Source organism: Pimephales promelas, chromosome 3, assembly GCF_988280905.1.
Source record: "Pimephales promelas chromosome 3, fPimPro1.hap1.1, whole genome shotgun sequence".
In the NCBI taxonomy this organism is placed as follows: domain Eukaryota; kingdom Metazoa; phylum Chordata; class Actinopteri; order Cypriniformes; family Leuciscidae; genus Pimephales; species Pimephales promelas.
This window is the reverse complement of record NC_142771.1, coordinates 47,945,342-47,952,294: the sequence shown is the minus strand read 5'-3', so window position 1 is coordinate 47,952,294 and position 6,953 is coordinate 47,945,342.

Here is a 6,953-nt window from a genome sequence, read left to right as displayed (position 1 = left end):
CGATCCTGTTCTTGACTGATTGATATAAGTTTATTGAATAGGATAAACCCCTTGAGATGGATCATCTCGTTTTCGAGGGGGTCCTATATACAATACAATACAAAACAAAGGACAAATCAAACACATTACAATAATAAGACGTAAACAGTACCATAAGCAACACACTACAACAAACACACACACAAAAAGTTAAGTATTTAGATAAATACAACCACTAAATAGCCACACAGAGGCTGTGAACAATTAGTTGCCAGCAAAAGCAAAGAATAGAGTGACTTATTTATATATACATACTGTATTATACACGTCTGTAGTATCATCTGAAACATGAACAATTTAGTTCAAAATAAGAAGACAAACTATTTTTAAATATGTGAAATGATGTTAAAGATCGTATATTTAAAGGTAATTTATTCCAGTCTGAAGGAGCCTTAAACATAAATGCTCTCTGTCCCTATTGCTTTTTTGACCATAGGAGTGAAAAAGAAATATTGTGTAGAATGCCCAAGGTTATGAATTGAAAAATACGGTACCAGAAACCTTTTTAGATATTGAGGATAGTTAAAATGTACACATTTAAATACGAGTTACAGCCAATGTATGTGTCTTCTTGTTTTGAGTGAGGGCCATTTAAGTAAGTTATACATTACACAATGATGAGCATTATAAGAACATCCAAGAGACCCAGACAGCAAACTGACATTGAATCAACGTGGAAACGACGTCTCTCATGACATTGAAACAACGTTGATTTGCTCATCGAATTAACGTTGAACCAACGTCAGACGCGGCATTCTTCAAAGCTAAATGAAAATCGAAAATTGGTTTGCTTTCATAACGTTGAAACGACTCGTTGATTTCAAGTTGATTTTCCGTTAGTTTTGAAAGAATGACGCATCTGACGTTGGTTCAACGTTAATTCGATGAGCAAAACAATGTCAGATCAACGTTGTTTCGATGTCATATTTCCACGTTGATTCAATGTCAGTTTGCTATCTGGGGAGAATCTGCAGAGATTATTATATGCTGTGTTAAGTGGTAGAAGACTAGTTTTAGATGCATTTTGATAAACAACATTGGCATAGTCAAAAAATGGCAATATCAGTTGTGTCTTCCTAACACTAAGTGTAAAACAATTTCTGGATCGAAATAAAACACAGGTTGCAAAATTAATTTTGTGAAGAAGGTAGTCAATGTGAGATTTAAATGTAAGTTCAGAGTCAAGCCATAAACCCAAGTATTTGACTTTATCGACCTCCTTCAAAGAAGTACCATCATTACACGTTATAATTAAATTATTCGTTTTTGCTTTAAGAGTACATCTTGTACCAAAGACCATAGTGTAAGATTTACTTTTATTAAGCAGTAGTTTATTAGATAACAGCCATTTCTGTAAAATACTAAAATCCAATTGAAGAGCAGTTTGAATTTGCAATAAATGATAATTAAGACGTATAAATGACAGTATCATCTGCATGAAGTTGAACAGAGGAATTACAACACATTAAAGGCAGATCATTAACTCTGACACATGATTATGGACATAAATATGAACATTATAAAAGTTAATTATAAATACAGATGAAGGAAATGTCTAGATAAGGGACAGCTTTAAATTGTCCTTCTGGGAAGTCATTTAACTTTGATCTAAAGATGACCTTATAAAGAACACTGATTAACCACTCAGTTTCTTGAGAAAAATGTGACTATGCATGTTTCTTCAGAATACAGAAAGAAAAGTTAGGACATTTTGTAAAACACAATAAAATCAAGAATCTGTGATTTGTAAATTATTTTTAACTTTATTTAACAAAAGTACAAAGAAAAAATAATTGTATTTTGTAAATAAAAACTAATTTTATTGATGGCTGCAACACACTCTAAAAAGGTTGGGACAGAGGCAAAATAAAAGTGAAAAGATTACAGAATATCCCAGTTCTACTGTTTCGGTACAGTTCAAAATTAGAAGGTGATTTGGTAATAGGTGAGAGTGTCTTGTTAGAGTATAAATGGAGCATCCGCCAAAGGCTCAGTCTTTGCAAGAAAAGATAATAATAATAATAATAAACATTTATTTATATAGCACTTTTCATACATGGAATGCAACACAGTGTTTCACAAACATGAAAACAAGTTCGCACAATGAATATCAATGAAATGATACATGTTAATATCAATGAAAAAATATATTTAAATAACAGAAAAATACTTACACAACTTCACATAATACTGTTGTACTGATAAGCAACTTTAAAAAGGTATGTCTTGACCTGACTTTTACAAATATGAATGCTAGTAGCCTCTTTCACTTCATTTGGTAAAGATGTCCACATTTTTGGAGCATAGTGACTAAAAGAAGCACCGCCTGATCGTATGCAATTAACTGTATAATGTGCTAGAAGATTAACATTAGAAGATCTTAATCTATGATTTGGAACATATCTTGACAGACAGTCTGAAATATATAAAGATGCTAGATTGTGCTGAGTTTTATAATCAAATAAAAAAAACCTTAAAATCAATCCTTTGGTGAACTGGTAACCAATGTAATTCCTTTAAAACCGTTGTAATATGTTCTCTCCTTTTTGATTTCATTAGTACTCTGGCTGCTGCATTTTGTCAGCCCTTAGGAAGGCCAGTGTAAATAGCATTACAATAATCAAGATGAGAGAAGATAAAAGCATGAATGAGTCTCTTAGCATCATCCAAAGACAAAAACAAAAATATCTTGGCTATATTTCTCAGATGATAAAAACAAGTTCCCTTTCGTAGTCACTTCGAGTTACGTCAGAAGTGACGGAGATTGGGGGTTTCGCATAGAAAGCCAATCCTCTTCGAGTATTTAAAAACGAGCCAATGGCATGCAATGCCTTGGGGCTGCGGAAATTTGCATAGCGTACTCCGCCCTACTCCGTGAGTATAAAAGGAGGAAGTGAACGCAACCGCAGTATGTTTTCGCTTCGGAGCCAAGAGAACCTCTTCACTCCTGAAAGCCATTCTCACTGTTCAAGACTCTTCGAGACGAGCGTCCTCTTCAGTGTTGGTGTGACGGCGGTACCCAGCGAGATTCTGAATCGCCTGCGATCTGAGCAGTGGTCTGCCAGACTTTGCGCTTCTCCCTGGTCGCCTCAGCGCTGAAAGAGTGAATTTCCTCCTCTCATTGAAAGAGCTGCACGCGGCACGTCTTTTTAAAGATGGTTCGCCCGTGTTCTTCTGGGTGTGGTCGATTTCTATCGTCATCTGATGGTCACGAGCGTTGCTTTGTATGCCTGGGCATTCAGCATGCAGCAGCAGCGTTCGTGGATGACTCATGTTCCTTCTGTGGGAACATGACCATCTCTACACTGAGGTCGAGGCTCAATGATCTCACTAGAGTGAGAGTCCCGGTCCCCACTACTCGATCGGCTTCCTTCACGGGGGGCCCGTCGACCCGGGGATCTGGTGATTTAACGGTGACGGTGTGGGATAAAGCCCCGACGATTCCTCGGGCCACACCTCCCGCCTCAGTGCGAGAGCCAGCGAGCGTTAGCTCGATTCAGTCGGCTGCTTCTTCGGTGGCACCGGCTGCTTCGGGCAGCGCTCCAAAAGATGATGTAATGTCAATCACAGCATCACTAAGCGGGCTAGAGTCCTCGGGAGATGAGGATGCGGCTGCGTTGCCTCCTTCGGGAGTACCAGCGTTGTCCGCATCGGATCCCGAGCTGACGGCCATGCTGTCTCTAGCCGCTGGGAGTATCGGGTTAGAATGGAACCCTCCGTCCTGCCCCGATCTCTCACGGATGGATAATTGGTATCTGGACAAAGCTGCCGCCTCAAGGCCATGGCCAACTCCAATACCTTTTTTCCCCGAGCTGCATGTGGAGTTATCGCGCTCTTGGGGGGCCCCCCTGTCCATTCGAGAGCGCGATCTCTCCCCCGCCTTTCCCCCCCTCGATGGTGGGGCCGCCCGTGGGTACACTGGGATGCCCCCGGTGGAGCGCTCTGTTGCGATGCAGCTGTGTCCACAGAGCGCCTCCTCCCGTGGTCCTCCTACGCACCCAGCCAAAGCCTGTAGGTTCTCGTCTGCGATGGTCGCGCGTTCCTATAGAGCGGCGGGACAGGCAGCCTCCGCTTTGCATGCGATGAGCACTTTGCAGGTCTTCCAAGCGAAGATGCTCAGAGATATGCACGAGGGCGGGACTGATCCGACGGCATTTAAAGATTTGCGGTCCGCCACTGACCTTGCTCTCCGGGCAACGAAAGTGGCCGCTCGCGCCGTTGGTCAGGTGATGGCCACCAGTGTGGTCCAGGAGCGCCATCTATGGCTCAACCTGGCAGACGCTCGGAGCGCTGAGCGGACTCGTCTGCTCGACGCCCCACTCTCACAGGTTGGCCTTTTCGGCGGTGCAGTGGAGGACTTTGCCCAGCAGTTCTCCACTGCCCAGAAGCAGACGGAGGCAATTAAACACATTCTGCCCCGGCGACCAGCTGCTGCCTCCACCCAGTCGTCGGCACAGATGCCTCCCGCTGCTCGCCGCCGAGGACGCCCCCCCGCGGCTCCCCTCCCTCCCGCCCGGCCCCAGCAGCAGCCTTCACCCGGGCCACGGCGTGGAGGAGGCCGCAGGCAAGCGTCACAGCCCCCTCAGGCCGCACGCCCCGCTAAACGCCAGGCCAAGCGACGTTCCTGAGACGGGCTGCTCAGTGATGAAGACAAGTCTTTCCCAGGAGGCGGTAGCAGGCCCCCTCCTTCCCCCGGTGGAGGGCCGGGGGAGAATCTTTTGTTCTCAGCTCCCCGCTGCTCACCCACGGGTGGGCAGCACCCAGAGTTGGTTAAAGAATGACTTGACATCATCACTGAGCACACAGACAGGATTGGGTGCGCTCGACGTCCCAGTGCATCAGCCCACTCATTCCTCTCTGTCTCTGAGGGCGCGGAAGGGAGCGTGTGTCGTCCCCGGGCTACGCCCCTCCCTTCCCCCTCTATCGCCAGACCCCCGGCAGAACAGACCCCCGTGGAACGCTCTGCCTTCCCTGGTCTCTTCTGTCGGGGAGCGGGCTTCGACGGTGCATCCGGGCGGGGTAACTCCTGCGCGCATGCCGGTCGACCCGCCTCGCTGCCCCTCCGGGGGGACGTCTGTGGTTCGCATGACCCCGCTGGTTCACTTCCTGGAAGCTTGGCTAGAGCTTCCCGGGCTATCCCGCTGGGTCATCAGAACGATCAGATTCGGCTACGCGATTCAGTTCGCACGGTCTCCTCCCCGTTTCGGGGGAGTTCGCTCCACGTTGGTCGGTGGCAATGCCCCGGTCATGAGAGCGGAGATTGCTACCCTGCTGGCGAAGGGTGCAATCGAGGCGGTCCCTCCAGCCGAGATGAGGTCCGGGTTTTACAGCCCCTACTTCATTGTCCCCAAAAAGACCGGTGGGTTACGACCGATCCTGGACCTGCGCATTTTGAATCGTTTTCTCCATCGACTACCGTTCAAAATGCTCACAGCCAAACGCATTCTCGAATGCGTTCGGTTTCAGGATTGGTTTGCAGCGATCGACCTGAAGGACGCGTACTTTCATGTCTCCATTTTGCCTCGACACAGACCGTTTCTTTGGTTTGCTTTTGAGGGCCAGGCATATCAGTACACGGTTCTCCCATTCGGGTTAGCTCTGTCCCCTCGCGTCTTCACGAAGATCAGCCCTTCAGGCAGCCCTTGTTCCCCTTCGCGAGCACGGGGTTCGCATCCTGAACTATCTCGACGACTGGCTGATACTGGCGCACTCTCGAGCTCAGGTTTGCGAACACAGAGACCTGGTGCTCCGGCACCTAGCCCGTCTGGGCCTTTCGGGTCAACCGGGAAAAGAGCAAACTTTGCCCCGTGCAGAGGATCTCTTTTCTCGGCATGGAGATAGACTCGGTCGCCATGTCCGCGCAGCTCACGAACGAGTGCGCGCACTCACTGCTGACTTGTCTTCGACAGTTCGAGGGCAAGAGTGCGGTTCCACTGAAACTATTTCAGAGGCTCCTGGGGCATATGGCATCCGCGGCCGCGGCAACGCCGCTCGGTTTGCTTCATATGAGACCGCTTCAGCTGTGGCTTCGCGATCGAGTCCCGAGGTGGGCATGGCATCGCGGTTCGCTCCGAGTCCAAGTGACTCCAGCATGCCGCCGAACCTTCTTCCCGTGGTCGAACCTCAGCTTCTTACGGACCGGCGTCCCTATTCAGCGAGTTTCCAGGCATCTCGTTGTCTCCACGGATGCGTCTACCACGGGTTGGGGTGCCATGTGCAATGGGCATGCAGCCGCCGGTTCCTGGACAGGAGCCCAGCACCTCATGCACATCAATTGCCTCGAGCTGCTGGCAGTATGGCTCACCCTGCACTGCTTCCGAGCGTTGCTCACGGGCCAGCATGTGCTTGTCCGTTCAGACAACACTACGGCAGTAGCGTACATCAACCACCAGGGGGGTCTACGCTCACGCCGGTTGTCGCAGCTCGCCCGCCACCTCTTGTTATGGAGTCAGAAGCACCTGAGGTCCTTTCGTGCAGTATACATTCCTGGAGACCGGAACCTGGCAGCCGACGAGCTGTCACGGGTCCGTCCTATCTCCGGCTAATGGCGACTCCATCCCCAGTCGGTCCAGCTGATTTGGGACCAGTTCGGGGAGGCACAGATAGATCTGTTCGCCTCTCGGGACTCAGTCCACTGCGCCTAGTTTTATTCCCTGACCGAGGGTACGCTCGGCTCAGATGCACTGGCGCACAGCTGTCCACGGGGCCCACGCAAGTATGCGTTTCCCCCAGTGAGCCTCCTTGCACGGGTGTTTTGCAAGATCAAGGAGGACGAGGAGCAGGTCTTGCTGGTAGCCCCCTATTGGCCCACCAAGACGTGGTTCTCCGAACTCATGCTCCTCGCGACAGCACCTCCTTGGCCTATTCCTCTGAGACAGGACCTACTCTCTCAGAGACGGGGCACTCTGTGGCAC